General features: G+C 37.4%; 1 pseudogene; it reads left to right on the top strand.

Moving 5' to 3' along the window:
- Positions 1-298: 298 nt before the first annotated feature.
- On the top strand, positions 299-6,677 carry LOC147497836 (peroxisomal fatty acid beta-oxidation multifunctional protein-like; annotated as a pseudogene).
- Positions 6,678-23,550: the final 16,873 nt, after the last annotated feature.

Here is a 23,550-nt window from a genome sequence, read left to right as displayed (position 1 = left end):
AATTGAAGAATAGTGGCAAGAGAGGGAAACTAATGGATGGGAGGAAAAACATGTTCATTCTTACAAAAAGTAATATCTATCTAATAAAAAGCAATGGTGTGGGGCCCACAGGGCCTCCATCTAATGGTTGTCATTGTCTTTTAACAAGTTGTGACATGGCAAAAAGAACGACTCCCACATGATATGCTACTTCCATCCATAACGTCTGGATCCATGAGATCAGATCTTCTTTTCTATTCTCTCTTCCAACATCTCGCCTAACTAACCAAGATCACTCCCCTCAAAGTACGGGGGAGATCCAACGACGACTTTAACACACAGAAATCCATCTCTCTTTTCTCTCTCTGCAAAAATCTATCGGTTCGAATCGAAAGAATGGGGAAATTTGGTGCAATGATGGAAGTTGGAAGTGATGGAGTAGCAATGATGGAAGTTGGAAGTGATGGGGAAAGTTGGTGCAATTTCAAGATCTCTAATCCACTTGTTAATGCCTTAGCTCCTATTCGTGGATTGAAGGATAAGTATTTGGAAGCTATGAAAAGAAGTGATGTTAAAGCATATTTTTATTTTTATTTTCTTCATATTTGGTGAGCTTCTTCATATTTTTATTTTCAGATTAATCAAGAATACAATTGTTTAAGAAATTACCATAAAAAAATAACGAAGTTATTATTGGATTTGGACTTTTGGTGGAAGATAAAATTAGGAGAAACCTTTTGGAATCATAGTGAAACATAACCAAAAACCTACTTTGCCTTGACTCTCATTTTACATCTTAGTTGTGTTATAGGATGTGTTTCTGCGTCATTGAAATTGGAATTCACCAATGAATGTGTACATGTTTGCTGGCTCTTTTAATCTTCAGCAGTATTCACATATTTTGTCCTTTCTGGAATGTGAATGTCACAGCCCGATTTTCTAAACAATTAAAAATAATGAATATTTGAAATATAAATATCTCAAACATCATTATGTTCAATTGTCTAAAAACCCAGGCTATGACGGGGTGATACAACACCTGTCAAAACCTAAAACCCACATCACAACAGGATCAACTTAACAACAAAAATCTCCAAATTCCTCAACTATCACTTTATTAAAAACTTTCTTCCATCCCAATACAAACATAAACAACTTTAAGAATAACAGGTCTTCAACATTGTATTTCATGTCATATGAAAATGTAACCTACATTATTACATCTTTCCAAAAGATCATACCTAATAAACTAAACTCCCAGACTGCTCCAGGCGAGAATCCCAATCACACGCCGCGATTCCACTGCCTTCCACCTATGTTCCCAAGAACACACCCACGTTGCCAAAACAAAGCAAACATGGGTCAGCAAATTGAATTTGCTGGTATGAGTAGACTAACTACATATAAACATTATCATACTTTAATTATCCAAACAACACTTTAACTCTATCATAACCTAATCATTCTCAGCTTGGAAGACAGGTAGTTCCGTCATCTCAACCGGCATAGTTCTTCCCAAGCAAAACTTATATTATCTTAACTCATTCAAATCACTCGTTTTAATATCTAAATAATTGAATTACACTTACCGATATCCGCATTTGATAAGGGTAGGACCGGCCCCAAGACAAAATATTATTAAGTCCTACCCTCCCCAAAAAAGAAAGTTAGAACTTGTATATAACATATGTACATATCCTATATGTATTCAAAAGTAAGCCCAAACACACTTGCATCATCAAATAAATTTCTCTTATCACTTAATCAATTACTTTTCTTATACACCCACCCTTTAGTACCTACTCCACGATTTGCACTCCACACATTTGCCAAATCACACATTCCCCGCGGTGCCTCTCTCCCACCGAATACCACAATATCATAGCCATCTCGGGGCTTTCATACACATATTTCACACCTCTTTTGGGCACAAAAAACTCGTGTCATTCATGGCACATTCAATGAATACCTTAGGTCATTCCCGCCACATTCAAGGAATACCTATCATATCACTAACGGGCCATTCATGGCACATTCAATGAATGCCCTGGGTCATTCCTGCCACATTCAAGGAATACCCAATCCTACATTCCCGTACACTCAAGGAATACAACTAACCCGCAAGGCGAATACCTTAGTTCCTCTTTAGGGCAGTCCACTACAATCTGGTCATTCATGGCACATTCAATGAATACCCGGGTCATTCATGGCACATTCAATGAATACTCTTATATAACGCTAACGGGCCATTTATGGCACATTCAATAAATGCCCACCTAACATATGACATAATCAGTCATAAAACTCAATTCCAAAACTTGAGGCGTGGAGAGTTCTAAAAGGGTGCGGTAAATTTTGTTTACGTATTATTGTACTTTATTGCATAGATTATTTCAGAGAACGTAGGAATATCTTGATTCAATTATTTTTGGTTTACGCGTTATTAATTTCAGGGATGTCTTAGTGTCATAACGTTGCATATCATAAAATACTGCAAAATCACATAGTATTTAATACACATACACACGTATATATAGAGGTCTTAGCCTAAAGTCAAGTATGCTAATAGCCCTAGACCTATCTTAATAACCCAAATCATAATTCGAGTTAAAAGTCAACTCTGGTCAAAGTCAACCCTGGTCAAAGTCAACACATCATGGTCAACGTCAAAATGTCATTGTCAAAGTCAAACTGTCATTTCCATGTTCGACAAGTTCCAGGGTCATAGCCATGGTTCATTGCTAAGGGCAAAGGCGTATGGCTCATGGGCTCATGACCAAGGTAATGGTTCGGACCCAACTGGCCGAGCCCAACCTTAGAACCCGAAAGTCTAAACATTGGAAAACCCACATAGATCTATTTTAAGTCCAATGGACTGGTCCCAAGCAATATTAGATACTGGCCCAAAAACTTAACTTAAACTGGGCCCAAACTAAACTTAATTAAACTGGTCCAAAGATTACAAAACAAATAGAAAAGGGCCCAACCACTTAAAATAGATTTCAGCCCACATAAAACTAAAACTGAAATTTCGGCCAACCACCATCGAAATTTCGGCCAAGCCACTAATAGAATTTGGGCCCAAACCAAACACTTAAACATTTCGGCCCAACAATCTAAACCGGCCCAAACAAAAACCAACAAGCAAAGCCCATGAGAAACCGACCCGTGCCCAAGCCCAAATGGTCATCTCCTTCCTCCAGCAGCCACCAACCACCCAAAAATCCGGCCACCACAATTCCAATCGACCACCTAATTAAACTAATCGGTTTTAATCCTTGCAAAAACCCCTACAACTTTGTCAAACACAAAATCCCCTAATCATTCAATCCCAATTCTTCCAAACTAGATCTAGAAATTCACAACCGCCATTAATGGCTTCCTGGAGCTCTCCACCACTCTCAAACTCCCCCCCTTACCACCATTCATCAAACCCCAAACAACACTAACCAAAACAGTTCAAAACATTGAAAAATAAAGACAAAAATCGCATCTTTCAGTAACACAGTAAACGCAATCGGCGCCATTAAAGCTTCCCTCAAAGCTTTGGCAGCACCTCCGTCCAGCCCACAACCACCACCAAACAAATCGACAGCCACCTTCCACTCACCATCACTAGCCACCCCCGATTCTAACCCAAAAACAGCCTAACCGAGTTTTGCTCACGACTCTCCACCGGCGCCATTAACGCATGTCAAAGCTTCGACAGCCCGACATCAACCCAACCTTCATCCCCTTACTACCACCAACAGTTTATATAATATTGTGTCGGCGATTTCTTGGTGCCGCCAGAAATGTTTCTTTAGAGCTTGAACAGCTCAACCAAAACCACAGTTCCCAGTTCGACAGTTTCAAAGATAACCAAAACAATAGGCTTAATATTTAGCCAGTTTAATAATATGATACATGGCGAAGAAAAATGGACAGTAAAATGGAATGAAAACATGAGATCAGAATCTGTTTTACGTGGTGAGGTAGAAGACTAACTACTCACCTGTCTTAACAGCTCCACGAATTCCTCCGAGTCCGAGCCGTCGCGCTCCACCCTCCAGAAATCCAGCTTTCATCTCTGCCTCCATTTTTAATATTTTTATTCTCTTCCAAACCCTATTCTCTATAACAACGTGTTTATATACTTGGGTCCGAAACCCAAGCCCAACACCGACTCGGGCCCAAAACCAAGCCCACGTATCCCGAGTCCAATCCGACGAATTTTTAAAATAAACAATTAAATTAATTAATTAAATAAAAAAATACGTATAAAAAACACGGGGTGTTATAGTGAATGTTAAGTTTTACAGTAATATTTGCATCCTGGTTTCTGATTGTGTCTCTTCTGTTTGTTGCATCAAAGGTGAGGGCGGGACATTTTCTGGTGGTTTTAACATCAACGTGTTTAGGACTGTTCACAAGACTGGTACTTCTTTAAACATCTTACTCTGCGCTTGAAAGTAATGGTGCTTTTTTGGTTTTTTTTTTTTTTTGCCTATTGAGATTTTTTTTGTTTGACCGGCGGGGGATCTTTCAACTCTTCCCCGATGTATCTGTCGAGTTTTTGGTTAACATAGTTGAAGGTTATTCTCTTTTATGTCTTATTTGTTTTTTCTTGTTTCTTTGCACCAGAAGTATATAACGATTTAATGTTGCTGTTCAACAGATAGCAAAAAACCTTCAGTTGCTGCTATTCAAGGTCTTGCACTTGGAGGTGGCTTAGAATTGGCTCTAGTTTGTGATTATTAACTACGTCTATATCATTTTATTATGAATCTAATTTTCAGAATCATCACTAATTGCATCTTTAAATCAATCTAATGAAGGGATGCCATGCTCGCATTTCCATACCAAGAGTTCAACTAGGTTTTGCCGAGGCGACGACGGGGTTATTCCCCGGATTTCGAGGTACATCTCCTTTCTCTATTCCCTGGTTATTTGCCAATGTCATCAATTGTTATGAAACCATTATTTCTTGTAAACGTATACGCCACTAAACATTTCCTTACTTTTTAAGGCACTCAATTACTTCCAAGGCTCATAGGGCTGTCAAAGGCTGTTGAAATGATGTTGGTAAGCCTGCTCCCCATTCTAATCCAACTCTAAATATGGAAGTCTTTAACTTATGCTGCTATTTGAAAAAGAATTTGCTCACTCTATTTATCCAATTATCCAAAAATTATGATTTTATTCACTATTAGGGTCAGTATTTGTCATTTTCTCCTATTCATTGTTGTCAATTGAGAACAGATCCCAATCGTTTCACCTGGAATAAGATTCTGAATGTAAAACACTCCGCACTTGAAATATTCAACGTATCCGCCATATTTTATGGTCGCTATAAGTTGCTGTTGTTGTAACTGTGCATATTGAGTATCTTTCATCTCTTTGTAATGACTAGCACATATTGAACTGTTAGCTATTCTCTTTATTTTTGTAAATATGTTTGTCAGTTCTTGACCTTTCCAGTAAAATCACATTTTGTATGGAGTTTTATGTTGATCATTTTTCTCACTTTTTAAGCTGCAGCAATAATCATACTTTCTTTAAAATGCCTTATATGTACATCTGACACAAAATGTGTCCTTTAGTTCACTTATTACTTGTGTACCCATACAATAGCAATCACATCTGTTTCCATGACTGAATGGTATTGTACTCTTTCTTAGATGTCAGTCGATTATGTCCGAAGAAGGGAAGAAGCTAGGTCTTATCGATCTTTGTTGTATCTCTGAAGAATTATTGAAAGTTGCACGCCAAAAAACTTTAGACATTGTTGAGAGGTGTAAACCTTGGATAAGTTCTCTTCAAAGAACAGATAGACTTGGTTCCTTATCTGAAGCATGTGAAATAATAAAAGTTGCTAGACAACAAGCAAAAAAAAACTGCTCCAAATATGCCTCAGCACCATGCATGTCTTGACGTGATTGAGGAGGGCGGCATCTTTGGAGGTTATGCTGGTGTTTTGAAGGTACCCACACTTTTCTTTGCTTTATTGTGGTTTCCTTTTGCCCTCCCTCTCTTCTTTGTGTGTGTATGTGTGTGTATCCTTATTGATCTTCGTTGACAAGGAGAGAGTCGTATTATTGATACAGTGTTTACTAGAGTCCCGGTGCTTCCAAGTTTCAGTCCTCAAAATATTATTGAGTATAACACCGACGTTCAAAATTAGTTCCTGATATTTATTTCAATAATTTCTTTTTTTGAGATGTTACGTATATACAATTCATTTTTAATTTAATGTAGTTTTTAATTTATCTTACTATGAGGTTATATTGAGATATGCCAATTGCAGAAAGCAAAAGTGTCCGACGAACTGGTCCTCTCAAGCACTTCAAAAGGTCTTGTTCATGCCTTCTTTGCACAACGTTTGACATCTAAGGTAATTAGTTGGTTCACCGCCATTTATTGCATTGGTTCATCTCTTTTCTCTTTTTCGTTCTCTAATACATACTTCATTTTATTTTCTCTCTTTGGAGTGTAGTATGGATTGAATTATTCTTTTCAATTTTTATTCATCTAATTATCTAATGTTTGTTTTGTACGTGTTCCCCGTGTTACCGATGTTGGACTCAAACCAAGGTAGATAAAGAAAGTTCTTTGTGATTGGTGGAGGCCTAATGGGTTCGAATTGCTACACTCTTGTCCCGATCAACATATCGCTTGTTCTTAAGGAAATCAATCCCAATTATCTGCGAAAGGGATGAAAACATTACAAGGTTCTTATCTCGGACTTCAATAAGCGAGCTTCCCTTTTTCGGGACTGAGATATTACATAGATTACGGGAGAAAAACTTGCATAATGAGGAAAAACGATACTTATTAATCGATATTAACATTATCTGAATTTTGGGTTTCTCATTGTTTCCAACCTGGTTAGTCCTCAAACTTCGGGGGACTTTTTACCGATAATCTGAGATTTTTTGCAGGATTCTATCAAAATCAGTTTAAATTTGGAACTTATCAAATTAGCAAGTTGAAAAGCACTTTTCTTAAGTTTAGTTGGGTGAGTAGATTCAAATTAGCAATTTGGCAATATATTAGTTGGGCGCGCTTACGTGGCGGATGCGAGTCGAGGGTGCGAATGCACATGGGGCGCGTTAGGGGTGCCAAAGGCACCCGTATCTGTGCCGTACGGGGGTAGATGCGTGTCGGCGCGGCGGCGATCCGCCATCATATTTACTAGAGTGATGCGGATCGTGGTGCATGGTGTTATGTCGTGTTTACGGTCGCACCGAAGGCGCGATGAGCTTATTAGTGTCGTACGTTAAAAGATTGAGTGTCAGGCTAGTGCCGCAGGCACGTCGAGGCCTCGCGGGCCATAGGCAAGGGCATACCCTAGTACTAAAGAAATTATAACGTTCAAGTGTGTTAATGGTAATTTGAAATGTATAAACTCCTTGCAGTCTTGTGATATTCGTTTGTTGACCCCTTGCATAAGAAATCCTTAGTAATCCCTACCGTCCGAGGAATGGATCTTATCTCAACTTTCAAATCGTAATTGTTGCTGAGCTAACTGTTGTTTCCTAGTTTGAGCATTTAGTGAAGCTTGACTAAATGCTCAAATGGCCAACTTGTTCCTAAAATAATACCTTCATTTACTAATAAAACAACGAGACTTGTTTTTATTTATAGCTAAGTTACATTGACACGGACATCGTGTGTCCATATCCCGGCTAATGGATACGGAGTGTCCGACGACGGCGAAATATCAAAAACTAAGGTATATCACACACAATATGTGTCCGTGTGTGTCCGATCTGGACACGTGGATGGATACGATCCGATACAAATTATTTTTGAAATATGGTGTGTCCATGTAACATAGATTTATAGCGGTCATGTGGTTGATGCTTTGCCTTTTCTGTTATGTGCATGGCGTCTACCATCACCATCGTATCTACTTATTTGATATTCCATGTTTCCCATCTTTGAAATGTATAGAAAAACGACAAAGATAGTGCCAATCCTCATCCTTTTTGAATGAAAGGAATATAGATAGTGGTGTTCCAATATTTGAATAGTTTATGTTGAATTTGACGTGTCAGATGGTATTACAGAGGCTATTAAGGCTAACATCAGTACTTTACATAATGGCCGGCTTTATGAGATGGTGTACATGTGAATATGTTCACTGACTATCCAACCTTTTGCTTTCTGAAATTGCAGATTGAGCCCGAATCACAAACTCAGCTTTTGCTTTCAATGTTGGTTACAGAGGATCCCCGAGGTGTTTCTATAGAGACAGATGATCCTAGAGCCAGTGAAATCACATCTTCCATTTCTTCAGTCCACATTGAGTAGGAACATTTTTGCCATCCTTGTTTGTATTGGATGCATTTAGCCAAGTCTTAATTTAGTGGTTAACTTGAGGAGGAAAGATAGGATTTGTAAACAATTGTTACAATGGGTGAGCTGAATGTATCTCACCCAGGAATGTAAAAAATAGATGTTTAAGCCTTGTGTAATTTCTCATGAATGAAATGACATAAATGTGCAATTCAAATTGATGTTTCTGCATGGAAAATTGCCCCATTACAATGCAATTGATCATCTCGTGCAGCTGCAGGCAAAAAGGCATAGTAATGTGGCCTTAACAAATCCCATCTTGTCAAATTTCTTTTTAAGTTTTAATTTTATAGTAGAAGGCACTTTTGCAATTGTTGTTTTTTCGTCAATCAAATTGTTGTTTTTTCGTCAATCAAAATTTTCAAGCGCGAGTGTAACCTCAAGTAAGGTGTGGATGCTGTAAATGAGAAATATGAAGGGAAAAAACGAGATTGTAGACATCTCGGTTCCACCTTGTATGTAGTATGGAAAAGGACCTCTCTGACTTACACTATATTGCAGACTTACCAGCATTATTTGAGAGCGCTCATTATTTGAGAGGCCTTGAGTATTACCAAACAGCAGTTGACTTGTTATATACATGTGAGTAACTCAAATTGACAGTCTAGCAATTGATATACACATGGTGGTGATTTGTAGGTGCAAGAAATTCAGTGCTATATAGAGAACAACGAAAATATTTCTTTTGAGGTTAGAAACTTAGATCCTAGTCCTAATATAAATAGTGAGAAATATGCCACAGGGCAATCTTTGAAGCAAGTAAGCAAGTAGTGGCAATCAAGTATATTATCAAGCATTCAGTAATGAAGTTGGCGATGCCTCAAGATGACATGCCCGTTTCTTATTTACTCCAAAGTTTTCATTAAGAAGCATAAACTTTTATTAATGTATTAATTAAACAAAGGTACTAGATGCTTTCTGCACCTATAAATCAATAAGACCACGGATCCTCAAGAGATATTCAGAGAACGAGAATAGTTCCGTGCACATGCGGCAGCTTGATTTGAAACCCTGTCTTCAATTGTCACTTGCTTAGACGCTTATATCTCGTGGGCCTTGTCCGAACCACATATTTCTCCGTCCTTCACTACCCCTTCAATGTCCTGGGCAAAACAGTAAAGGTCTTCGATTATTTTGCCCACCTCCGCAATTTTTGAAGATATTGAACGTTGGAAGCCTTTATCATTCAGCAATCAGTCGCAGGAGTAATCCAACACAACCTTTTGCTCTTTATCCATAGGTACTCTGCAATAATAGATGCCCCAAATAAACATACAGAAAAGTGGACGTGGAAGCTAATCTGGCATAAGTTTCAAAGTGACACAGAATGGCATAAGTTTCAAAGTGTACATGAAAGTTTCAAAGGGACATGTGTGGCTCTTGCACAACCCACAAGTACATGAAACTTTATAATTGCTTCCACGTTTGGTACGCAGGACATCTCACATGCCTACGACAGATGATCTTTTTCTTCTCAAAGTTTGTCTTCAACCATAATTGTCATTTGAAAATCTTTGCAAGAGCTTCTTATATCAACAAATCTAATAACAATTATTTTAAATAATCGTTACCAATAATTTTTCATGTCGAAGAGCCTCAAACCTTGTGTATCTTCTCTCTTGGGCAATATAACATCAAAGTCTCCATTACATATTTACATCAGATCCTTTATTAAAACTAAACTAAGGTTGCTTTATGATGTCTTATGAATTCATCATTTTCCATACAAGCAAGGATCATAACAGCCTAATGTGGCAATAAAAAGGACCAAACTACAAAATTAATCAAGTTTAATTTGGTCCAAAATTTAAAAATCTCCACAACCGACTACCACTATTAGTCGGTTTCCTAAACATGCACTAATTCTGAAGATAAAAAGATATCCAGGACAGAGAGTAGAAAGAATTGAAAATAAACGAAAGGAAAAGGAAAAAGCAAGGATCATACGCTATTTCAACAATTTTTGTGAGGCTAAAAATGCGAGGATCTGTTGGAGACTGCAATTCTACCATGGAAACTTTGCATAGGGCCTTAACAAAAGCTACTATTGCCTCATTTGTTGCTCACTCGGGCTATGACCATAGATGTGGTCGAAGCTCAAAACTTCCAATCTGCCAAGCAGATTCAAGTTGGAAATAAAACTATTAACCTGCTCGAGTTACTAGCCCCGAGGTATGAGCTCCAACAAGTAGTGCTATCATATGAACCCACTCGAACTACACCATTACAAATTGGATTCTCAAGAGCATTCCCTTTCTTCTTCAAGGATGGAAAAAGCGAGGATTTCTGTTTGTCCTCTCGCTTCGATTGATGTCCCGTGAAAAGGATGCATCAGAAGGTACACCTTCTCCTAATAGTTGCAAGTGTTCAAATCGAGATAGACACATCAGAATGTGCTCCCAAGCTTCCTGAAGGTAATTACCATCTTTGATAGCGATCGGGATAATTGCCTGTAAAGAGGACATATGTAGTAAACCATCTTTTAGATATGGTATCTAAGGAAGAAAACAATGCTTACCCGACATGCTGAACTCTTTCTGTATAACAAAGCCTATTAGTCAAAGAGTTCCAAAACAGGGAATCAAGAATCTCAAAGAAAGAAAAAATATAGGGTGAACTAGTGTTACCCCCCTACTAGATGAGCCAATTAGGATTTCCCCCCACTAGATGGGAAATTAGGGTCTCCCCCACTTTGACTTTTTTTTGGGTTTAGGTTTAGGGTTTAGGGTTTTTTTTGGGGGGGGGGGGTCCTAATTGGCTCATCTAGTGGGGGGGTAATACTTGTTAACCCAAAAATATATAGCTAGTGTAACCTAACCATTAGGGAGAGACAGACACAGAAAGAAAGAAAAAAGAGGTAGCCAAAGAGTTCCATTGATGGTGGACACAAGTAGGAGGACAGGACGCAAACACTTTAAAAACAACTACGCTAAAGCATGTTCAACAGGTACATCTTTACAATAATGAAATAAAGAGGTCTTCCTCTGCTGAGACTGAACAAGGCATCCACATGTTAAGCACTAAGGCTATGAAAATAGACAAGTCTCATTTCACCTCTACCCTCTGGAACTATTACAACTTAACCCATTTTATTATTTCTTGCCCTGAGTATCATTCTTAACTGATAATGGGAGAAAACAGCCAGAATCCCAGACACTGAATTCTCAAAAAACGTTTTTGCCAAGCCCCTATATATCTCATACATTAGTTTTCCCCACTTGAGAAAATTCTCATAGAAAGCTCTAATCTGATTCTATATACACACAGGCAAATATTAAACAATATTAGTGATTCTACAGTACAAGACTACAAAGTAACATCGGCATAACCATATACAAAGACCAGACTAAATCAACAGCATATGCAATAAGAGATTATTTAAATGACCAAATTGAGTTGAAGGAAAACACTTGCCACAGAATAGCAATGGAAACACAAAAATGAATAAAGAAAGAAACTTATCTGCACCCAATGTAAAACACAGTTATGACAAACTTGGAACACTAGCACCGTACGTCCGTACCATATCCTTCCTTTGTATCAAATATCATTATTTGACCACCATCAATTTAGAACTTGATAGGAATTCAACTTAGGCATAAGAAATAATAAAATTTTAACTCAAGTACATCACAATAACAACCAGATAGAAAATTCAATGTTGTTGCACTAACTGACAACATCAACAAGAGAATGTCTGTCAATAGTCTAATCCAGAAAACAAAAGCATACACTTCTACTCAATAACAAAAAACATTTTCTTAATACTAACTGAAAATATCAATAAGAGAATGTTTGTCACGTCATTGGGATGACGAACCATCCTTACTCTGAGATGGCCTAAATAATATATGAAATGTCTTCCTGCAGGTTTACACAAAAACCATATTAGTTCAAAATAAGTGTAAAGAAGTCATAAAGTTAGATGCGCAAAAAGTAGAATGAAAAAATAAAATTTTAAATATCGCACAATGTAGGAGCCTCCTACCAAGTCAGTCTGAATCACTCAGAATCACATGGTCACCCAAATGATCATCTCTGCAAGAGACAAGTGGAAATGCATCAAAGCGAGACATGAAATATGATTTCCACTCATTTGCGATTTCCGCGATGATGTTTTTTTTTCAAAACGACGCGATCTTTGGCATTGGACAATTTGCTTCCAAATTCAACTTTAAAAAGTGGTTTGGAACACGCCCAATACCAATGACTTTATAGTCATTCTCATTGAATGCTAACTTTAATGGCAGAAAAGTGTGACAACCTGCCATTGAGAAATACACAATCGCAACGCTATACTTTGATGCTGCAAGATACCCATGTTTAGGTAGCAACATCCATTTCTCTTCAGGAGCATCACCCTTAAAGTGTACTAGACTTCCCCTCACAACGAGTCACGTTTTCATGACCGAACATCCGTATGTACTCTTCCTTACTTGCGTGCAACTCTGAAATCAGATTAACTCGTACTTAGACCCAGCCCTCCTCGCCATACCCCAATGCCATGGCCAAGGCCCTAAATCCACAATTGCCGTCGCCCTTTGGATCTTCAATATCCAAAATTAAAGGTTGCAGAATGTCCGGGAAGTAATCCAGATAGCGATAGAAGGAGCAATCACCCATATCCTTACCAAACTCAACCTAAAACAATAACAAATGGTTATCTTCGTACTTGTAACAAGTCAAATGAGTATTATGTGAATGCACCTTTTTCGTTGTTACAATGGGGTATTGTCTAAAGAATCTCTAGCACACACCGTTTCAAGGGTATAACAACATCTCACTATGCAACTATTTTTCTTTTCATTAATATAGTTTCTACTTAATCATAAAATCCTTAGCATAGCATGAATTTACCTTCCGTTTTGCTTTCATTGTCTCCTTCATCAGCTCAGGAGTGATAGGTAAAGCATCTTTATATCTAATAATTGGCACAGGAGTATTCGCTAGTTCCATTAAAGTTGCTTCAAAATGTCTCATCTCAGGATCATTCTCCCATTTCTTTGCTAATATTTCCAACTTAACTCTATCCTCAATTTGGTTAGCATGGGACTCTAAACCTTTAAAACTCTCATCAAGATACGATTTCATTGCACTTAAATCTAGCTTCACGCCAACCACCTCCTTATGTAGTTTTTCTATTAGAACCTGAAAATCAAAACTAAATAAATAAACATTAATATTTGAGGCTTCAACGACATATTGATAACTCTAGTTGAGCATAACAATTGACCCTTAACATCCTTTAAACATTCATTTTGACTCGCAAACGAGAAGGTGCAGTATACGAATATATGAGAACTAACATAGCAAAATTTAGAAAACAGTCAAACTTTTATTACTTCTATTACTTCCCAAGAAGAAAGTACGAGTATTATCTGAACAAAAACAATAATTACTACCTGGGAGACATAATGAAACTAAGTAATAAAACCAAAGAACAAAAAGAAAAATAACATGACAAACTAAAAACTTCTAAGCAACGGGAAATGGGTGTATACCTCGGAAATGTGAAGTCCAATGATATCAATGCTAATAAAAGTGTCACCTCTAAAGGTAATGAGCGTTGTAGAGGAAACAAATTAAGAAAACTACTAGAGACGTGGGGTTTGAAGCTTGTTGTGGGGGTGGTTTGGGAGTTCCGAAATAACCTCAGCAGTTTCTTTTTTTTAAGCTTGTTTACTTTGTCAACCCTGTTTAGATTCGGTTTACCTTGTCAACCCTTGTCAACCTCCGAATCTAATCCTAACTGATTAGATTCAGTTTAGCTCATCACCTTGTTTACCTCTTAGAGTCCATTAGCTCATCAGTTACCTCTTTGAGTTCATTCTCATCCTCAATCGCCCTTAGATTGATTAGGAAGGCAAGAGTTCTTTCATAGGTATTCTTTCTCTCTCAGCCTTCACTTCGATTTCTTCTGAAGATTTCATCGTTTAACTAAGATTTGATTCTATTTACAATTCAAGGTTTTCGATTTAAATGAGATTGACTGTCATAGAAAAATATATTTGTTTTGATAAGATAGATTAGCTTGTGATTATTTTCGTTAAGTTTGGTTGTGTTTGAGGTGGTTCATGTGTCTGCATGTTAATAGTTAATATACAAACTCTGACTATTATAGTTTATAGTTTGCATGTTCATATATATATGAGTTATATAGTTACCAAATATTGTTGAGGATAATTATGGCCTATTAATACAAAGACATACTCTGATTAGGTTTTAAAGTCACCTATTACATTACATCTGACAATGAGTATCATAGATCAAATCTGCAGAATGGTTTTTTGTCTGACAATGAGTATCATAGATCAAATCTGCGGAATGGTTTTTTGATTTTTCCCTTCTGACTTAAAATTTTATTTGTGTCTAGATACTTTTTAACTCAATGCAAAAAAGTTGTTGACATGGATTTTATTTTTTTGTCTAATTGGGAACACCCCGTGGTCTAATTGAAGTCATGATGCATAAGAACCGATTACAAGAGTATGCTCAGAAATCCAAACTGCCACTTCCAACCTATACTACTGAATGTTTTGGAACTGTGCCACAATTTAGATCTTCTGTTTCTGTTGATGGGGGAAATTATATATGTCCGTTGAGACATTTCTACATAAGAAAGAGGCAGAACAGAATGCTGCTAAAGTTGCTCTGGAATGTATATTGAAGAAGGTCAAAGACAAAGAATGTCCAATAATAAATGAGGTGTGTTGCATGCATGCGTGTGTCTGTGTGTGTTATTTTACTATTATGTTAAACTTTGTTCTACTTTTTCCTCTTAGGTTATATATTTTTATTTGTTTTTGTCACTCTTGTAGGATATGACCTATTGCAAATCCATCCTTAATGAATTTGCTGTGAAGATTGGTTTGGAAATGCCTATTTATACAACTACCCAAATAATTGTCTTATTCCAATGTTCATCTCAACTTTGGATTTCCATGGTAAAACATATCTTGGTACTCCCTTGAAGCAAAAGGCAGCAGAACAAATGGGTGCACGTTCTGTTATCAAATTAATTTTAGGTAGTTCTTTATGTTTTGATTCTTGTTGATTAGATTTGTAGTTACATGGATTTTACTCTAACTACCTCTTAGATGATATTATCATGCAATTAGATCTGTTTGTTGGAGTGCTTTGAGTTTGCTTATTGAAATAATTTGCAGGTACTGAGGCGGGATCACTTCTATCTCAAATCATCAAATCCAAAAGGAATGTTTTTTATGCATTGCCCAAAGTCAGTAAGAACGCAATGTTGCAAATGGTTCCGTGTTCAAACAAATATGCACAAATTAGAGAGGCCCCAAAAATGTGTTTGGATGTCCAACCATCAAAAAGAGTAAAGTTGGAACATTTGTGTGGATGTAGTACAGGTGTGGTTATCAGTGTATTGGCAAAGCAAGCTAAAGATCAATTTATGTAAGCCTTGCGAGGTGTCTCCGATCATGGTTAAATTGTAGTTTGTCATAAATTTTTTGATTATCCGCACTTGTTTGAATAAAATAGGGCAGTCTGGTCTAGTTGTATTCCTCTAACAGTATAAGGCTTTTCTAGTAACTGTGTTTATCTATGTTAGTTGCAATGGTATGAGGCTACATTTGTTCATTAAATTAAAGCCAATTGCTAATTAGTCTTGGATGCCTTCTGTGTATTAGTCTTGGATGCTCTGACAGTATATGGCAAGTCCTTAGCCATTCGATTGTTAACCGAGCTCTTCTTGTTTTCAATGATATTTCCTCTCTGAAGGTTTCGAAGATTTGATATACCTTCAATAGGTATAACAGAGGAAGCAGGGATGCCAGACTTTTTAACTAGTCTGGCTGGTTTCATTATCACAATTGGAGACTCGAATGTCCTTGGTGAACTATTTCCCTTGGCGGTGGTAGAAACAGGATATCTACTTACAGGATTTTGTCGTGCCAATCTTTCATTCTGATCAAGGATATTCTGCTTTAGATTGTCATAGTTTCTATCAGAAACAACACATTGATCTTCTTGCTTTTCGGTTTCCAACACCCCTTTGGCATGCATTGCGTCCCAAAGATCTGCTTAAGAGCTCTAAGATCTTTGTCCGATTGCTTGAACTCAAGCTCCTTCAACATTTTCTCAATCTTAGCGCATTACCACGAAGATGAGCCACTAGTCCCCTAGGAGGGCTATCACGACTCCTCGAAGAGGTTTTCGGACGGTATGACTACTATCCATCTGCCTCCAAGGAGCTGGCTCGACAGAGAACCGTGAATTTGGCAATGGTTTCGTGATGGCATCGGGATTTCTTAATCGTGGTGAAACAAACTCCTTAAGGTAATTTCTGGGGGAGGTTGAATTTTGCTTGCAATCACTTGTTGTTCTTGATGACTTTGACAAAGAATCATGATTACCACCTGGGTAGATAGAGGTCCTAGTCGGCCTCGTTGAGCCTTCATTGGCTGCTAAGGATTTGGGGATAGCTTCCAAGCCCATCAATTTCGCCGCAACACTGTGATTGTGCTTGTGACTTTCCAACCCTTGATGTGTATTTGAGGTTCTATTCGAATTGCCACCACCGTTTTGGAAATCCCCCAAAAAATGAGTTTGATTTGGAATCTGAGTCAAAACCTCTCATACGGTGATGATCTTGGCGGTTCACTTGTATCATGAAAATACTGAGGCACCTCTTGAAGTTTAGTGAGGCCATTTAGAGGATCAACAGGCACCTTATACTTCCCATTGATCCCCCTCTCAACAGATTCATCTACAGATCTTGTCACCTGCAATGGCCTGGGGGAATCTCTGTGTTTCACACCATGGCTCACTCAGATCCTTCCTCGAGCTGTAGTTTTCACCGATAATGCACGGCCTTCCTTGTATATTGAATCCTTCACCACGCCTCTAAAATCGGAAGATTTCCTCCTCAAATGAGCGAAAGAATTTGCTTGCCCATAAGACGGGGCTTTTGATGCTTGTTCTTGGTTAATGGCTCGATCAAAGGAGTAGGTCTGGTTGGCTTGTTCTGTTACACTCAACTAAGGAGAATGAAGATGAACAAGAGGAAGATGAGAAAGAGGCCCTTGCGACTCCATAGAAACTCTATGATTCTCAATCACGTTCTTGCTTTCGAATTTTTGTCCCGCAATTGCAAGTCAACTATATTATATTATACTGATTCCAAATACACCAAAGTGAAGCCGTTAATAGTTGAGTTAAGTTTTACTTTAGTCTGTATGCAGTCACTGACACTCATCTCCATGGTTGCTATTGCTGAAGTGAGAATGGACTGTTAAGAGAGAGATGCATGGCTTAGAATATGAGAACAAAATGTAAATGTTAACATACTTGAACTTGGTAATACAACAAACAAAATGGGAAATAAAAAGAAATCACAAGTCCATTAACCCTTCCTGAACAAGCAATTTGGCCTACAGTTCAAAAATGTATATAGGATAGCTTACCAGTAAAGAGGACATCACCGATTAAAAATAAAATTCTGTATCCATAAAGTGATTTTGTAGAAAATAAAAAATTTCTGGACTGTAGGAACAAAAAGAAAAATAACATGAAAAGCTAAAAACTCCTAAGCAACGAGAAATGGATACGTGTATACCTCGGAAATGTTAAGTCCACTGATATCCTTTAATGAACCAATGCTAACAAAATTGTCACCTCTAAGGGTAATGATCGTTGAAGACGAAACAAAAGAAAAAACGACTAGAGATGTGGGGGGGTTTGAATCTTGAACGTGGGGGCTGGGAGTTCCGAAATACCTCCAAAATAACCTCAGCAGTTTCTTTTTAGCTAGCGTCTGTTTACATTGAGTTCGTTTACCTTGTAAACGTTTTCAATATATGTATTCGCGGGCTTTTCTCTTTTGGGCTTTTTTATCTTTTGGGTTTTTTTGTGGACTTAAATTTGAGTACTGCTCACTGTTATAAAAATCGGTCTAGGCGGCCGCCTCTAGGCGCTAGGCGGTGCCCAACCGACTCGCCTAGGCCCTAGTCATTTAAAAAATCAGTGGACCGACTAGGCAGGTCTAGGCGATTTAGTCAAGTTTGTTTGTTTTTGTTTTTTTTTTCTTTTAATGATTAAATATCGAAAAATAAAGGCCCGTGTAGGCTTAAGATTTGAATGAGTTTAAAAGACTTAAGTCTAATGTAAATTATATGTCATTATAACAAAGAGTATGTTTTTATATGAAGCCAATATTCCTCAACTATTACGCATTTTTGTAATAAATATATTTGTTTGTGTTTATTTTTTGAGTTATGGTAAATGATTTTCTTCATTTCTTGTAGTATATGTGTATTATTATATATATTAGGAAAAAAACTCATCTAGCGCCTAGCCCGTCTAGGCACTGCCTAGAAGGCTTAGGCGCTAGGCGCTCTCCTACCACCCGACTACCGCCTAGCGTTTTTTAGAACACTGGTACTGCTACATGGACCTACTTTTTAGATCTACTATACTATTTGTATGAAGTTGGTTTGCATTGCAATACACACAGACACATATCTCTATGTAAATCAATGATTAGTACTTTTGACACATCAGTAGGTTCAAATAGTAGGTCAAATAAGTGGGTCGGTGTAGCATTACTGTTAAATTTTTTTAAAAAAAAAACAATCAAACAAAACCTGCAGACCTTGAGTATTACCAAACAGCAGTTGACTTGATTACACAATGCTTTTTTATTTATCAGATACACAATGAAATTACTTTAGTCAAAACAGGTCAAGCCAAGGCAATATATTCTAAATACAATAGATTAGCCCCAGGGCACAAGTTCGTTTCAAAACAACTCTAGAGGATATGATTTTTTTTATATTCACTCACAAACAATGAGCTATGAGTATGAACAATGAGCTATACATCAACATGAACTATGAGTACGAACAATGATTATTCATATCTATAATGATTGTTCATACCTATTTGGGGGGGTTCATACCTCAATATAAGCTATGAACAATCATTGTTTATATAAATACTCATTGTTCATAGCTATTTGGGGTATGAAATGATTGTTCATACTCATTCATACCTCAATATGAGTATAAACAATCACTGTTCATACCTTAACATGAGTTATGAGCAATCACTATTCATAATGTATAAATTCATACCTTAATATAAGTTCATACCTTAACATAATGTATAATCAGTAAGAACACATATTGAAGTATGAACAATCATTGTTCGTAAGTTCATACCTTACATAATGTATAATCAGTAAGAATACATATTGGAGTATGAACAATCATTATTCGTACATATTTGGGGTATGAATATACATCAACATAGTGTATGAAGCATAGTACAAAATATCGCGATATATCGTGATATATTATGATATATATCGAGATTTTAACAAAGGATAAGTAAATATCGCGATATGCTTAGAGATATTTACAACTGCAAAAATCAGCGATATTACCAATATTTTGAGATATTTTGCGATATTTATGGATATTTTGTGTATATAGCAATTTTATTTAATATTTACCATTACATTTCAAATAAATATAAATTATATATCATGATATATCAAGAACTATTCATAATCACAACGATATATGTTGATATTTTAGATATATCTACGATTTTTGCATATGAAACAATGTCAAATATCCCCAAAGAAGGGGATATATCCACAATACATATCCATAAATCAGGAATTGATATTTGCCATATCTTGATATTTTGTACTATGGTATGAAGTATGTTAACCTATTTGGGTATGAACAATCACTATTTATACATCACATAAGGTATGAGCAATGACCAAAACGGCATAAAATGCAAAATCGAAAAAAAATTATTTAAAATCCGGGATATTTGTCATTACAGGAGAGATATATAAAGTCTTTATCTGAGCTTCAGTGGACGAGATTTAATTTGGAAGGAAAAAAATACTAGAAGACTTCAGCAAACATCTATGCCAGTTTCAATTGTCTATAACAAGAAGGTAAGAGACATAAAAAATTACTTGCAAGAGCTAAAGCTATTGAAGTATATATACTTCGGTCAATGTATTGAAGAAGGCGATAAAGAGGTTGAATTGGAATCTGACTCCACCAGAGTTAGCAATGCAATCAACAAGCTTGAGAAACCACCATGGTATTGTCTAGTCTTAAGGATATGAATTTTTTTTTATAATCACTCACAAACCCAATCTCTACATTTAAGGACGAAATGAGCTGTGAACACTCATTGTTCGTACTATACATCAACACAAGCTATGAGTATGAACAATGACTGTTCCTACCTATAATGATTGTTAATACCTATTTAGGAGGGGAGGGGGGTCATACCTCAACCTGAGCTATGAACAATCATTGTTTATATGAAGACTCATTGTTTATACCTATTTTAGGTATGAATAATGAGTGTTCATACCTCAATATGAGTATGAATGATTGTTCATACCTTAACATGAGTTATGAGCAATCACTATTCATATTAACAATCATTATTCATATCTATTTGGGGTTATTGAGCAAACACATAAGCTGATTTTACTTCCCTCCTAAACCAAAAATTATAAAATAAAAACGTTATTGAACCCCTAACTTAGAGCATCTCTAGGTGGTGGTAGCATACTCTTCAAATTTGAAGAATGCTACCACAAAATTTGATAGCAAATTTCGACCAACTCTAGGTGGTCGCAAAATTAAATGGTCGGTCGAAAATTTATTGGGGACCCACTGACATTATTAGTATTGGCGCCCAAGATTGTCTCGTCGCTGACAAATGTAATCGGGCGCAGCCCCGATTTAATGTCGCGTCTTTGTTTTTATTTAGTGTCGCTACGACGATCGGACTTTTGTCATTTTACAATTTTTTTTTTTCAACTCATTCACTCTAGTTAGTAGGAAAAAAAATGAGTTCCAAACGAATCGAATCCGTCTATAATAACCAAACACGATGGAGTGGTGGCGGTGAGGAAGAAGAAAACAGTGCATACATTTGGGATAATCCCAGTGGTGATCTAGATGATGAACCAACCACTTCCGGAGCTGGAAATCAAGGAGTCGAGGGTCGACGATCCATTCTTTGCTTCAATATCGCCAAAGTCGATTTTGAATTTCCTCTGCGGAGGCTATTGATTTCACCATCTTAGGCGGTGTCTAAGAGGTTTCATGAAAGGCATGTCTCAAGAGTTGTTCTTGAACAACAGGTATGTATTTTAATTTCATAAATTAGTAGTAGTAGTAGTTAATTTTAGTAGTTCAATACAATACGTATATTTTTATTTTTATTTTTTTAATTTTAGTTTCATTTTGCGTACATCAGAGATGTGTTATGTATCGAAGTTCGGTGCACTCCACGCGCTTTAGGGACGTGGTGGGATGATATTAAGAAAGTCGGTGCACTTGACCATGTTAGAGATGCAATTTTAGCGACTCCTTTTGCTCATCTAGTTGACATCCCTTACAATAAGACTGACATTCAGGGAGTTATTAATGGTTTAGTTGAGAGATGGTGGGATAGTACACATACTTTTCACTTCCCTCGGGGAGAGTTGGGCTTCACTCCATTAGATTTTTGCATGATATCTGGTTTGAGTATAGGATTAGGTAATCCGTTGAGATGTAACTGAATTCGAGTTGTGCCCAAATGATGACTTTCTTCCCTTGTCTGACCGAGGAGTCGTATGACAGTGCTGGTGTTAGGATTTCTGGTATCAAGGCTGCATACATTACACCGTTGACTACTGATTCAGGATTGCAGTTTTTGATAGATTATTTGTCACTTGATTCCGATGATGGTCAAACACATGTTGATGAGTATGTAAGAGCTTTCTGTATGTATTTGATGGGTGTCTTCTTTTTTCCTTCTGGTCATTCCACGATTAATTTGGGATATCTAGCTAACTTTGAGCACTTGCATGAGTTGGGCGGTATTGATTTTGGTGGAGCCATATATTGTCATTTGTTGCGTTGTTTAGATAGGGCGTCTCGACATACTGGTGTTGTCAGTAGTCCCCAGATGGGAGGGTTTGTCATTCTCTTAGAGGTATGGTTTTATGAGTATTTTCGTGCTGCAAATCCTATCCTCACAGAGTATACCGATGAGAGGCCTAGGCTTAGGGCTTGGCACGGACCTTGTCGAGCGCGTCTGACCAGTGAGATCAGTCATAACATAACTTCTGTCCGAACCCAGATTGAGCTTAGCACACAGGCTTCTATTGTTTGGAGGCCTTGGAGGACATCTGTGCACATCGGCGCGAATGACTGTAGATATGCATTGTTCATTTCTCATAGGAGGATGGTATTCACTTGTGGGAGTGATATGGAGTGGTATTTAGGGGATAGATGTTACAGACAGCTCACACCATACTTTGGTATCCCTCCTGATCCGCCTACCCATGTATCAGAGGCTAAGGACATGACCTTAGAGCAAGTCATCGAGAGTAACGTGCATTGGACTTGGCTACAGGCTTCTGACCTAGTTACATTGCAGACTTATGAGCAGTACTACCGTTACTGGTTCAGGGTGTCTATTGGTCATTTGCTCCCAGCTGTAGGTCGTACAGGCAACATTCATACGGTTAGCAATTTGGGTGTCAGACGTGAATTCCAGATTGGCCAGCCGTCACAGCCGACGTTTCAGCATGGACCTGTGCACACATTTGTTCCAGTCAGAGTGGCCTTGGGTTTTCAGTTTGAGCGATCCGAAAGTGGCGGGACGATTTACCAGCCCATTTCTTCTATTGATGCCACTCGCGTCGTACAGTTAGAGCCTGACCTTGGACATCTATCTCTGGTAATTATTTTTATTGGTTTTGTTTTATTATTTTGGTTTATTATGAAAATGTCAAAAATTATTAATGAATAATTATTTCAGGATGACCTACGCATGAGATATGAGACAAGCATTCGTGTAAATGATGGCTTGCGCTCCCTCGGTATTCGCTTCTGATGTTGAGAGAGAGAGACTCTTTCCTGTGCTCATGTGGATTATGACGATTTGCAACGCCAGATTGATGAGTTACGTGTGCCCGATTGATCGCACAAGGGTGAGTTCATCACAAAGATGGACATGACGGAGAGTTCAAAGACAAGGACAAATGAGGAGGAGTTCACGCGAGGAGGCGTATGTAGGATAGTCTAGGAGGTTGTTGTATAACGATTATTATTATGTTGTGTGATTTAGAATTGTTCATTTGATCATTTTGATATGTTGTGTCATTATTATTATGTTGTGTGATATGTTGTGTGGTTATTATTATGTTGTGTGATTCATATGTGTTTA

The sequence above is a fragment of the Coptis chinensis genome, chromosome 5, assembly GCF_015680905.1.
Source record: "Coptis chinensis isolate HL-2020 chromosome 5, ASM1568090v1, whole genome shotgun sequence".
NCBI lineage: Eukaryota > Viridiplantae > Streptophyta > Magnoliopsida > Ranunculales > Ranunculaceae > Coptis > Coptis chinensis.
The sequence above is the reverse complement of the archived record's forward strand: the minus strand, read 5'-3'. Positions and strand labels throughout refer to the sequence as shown.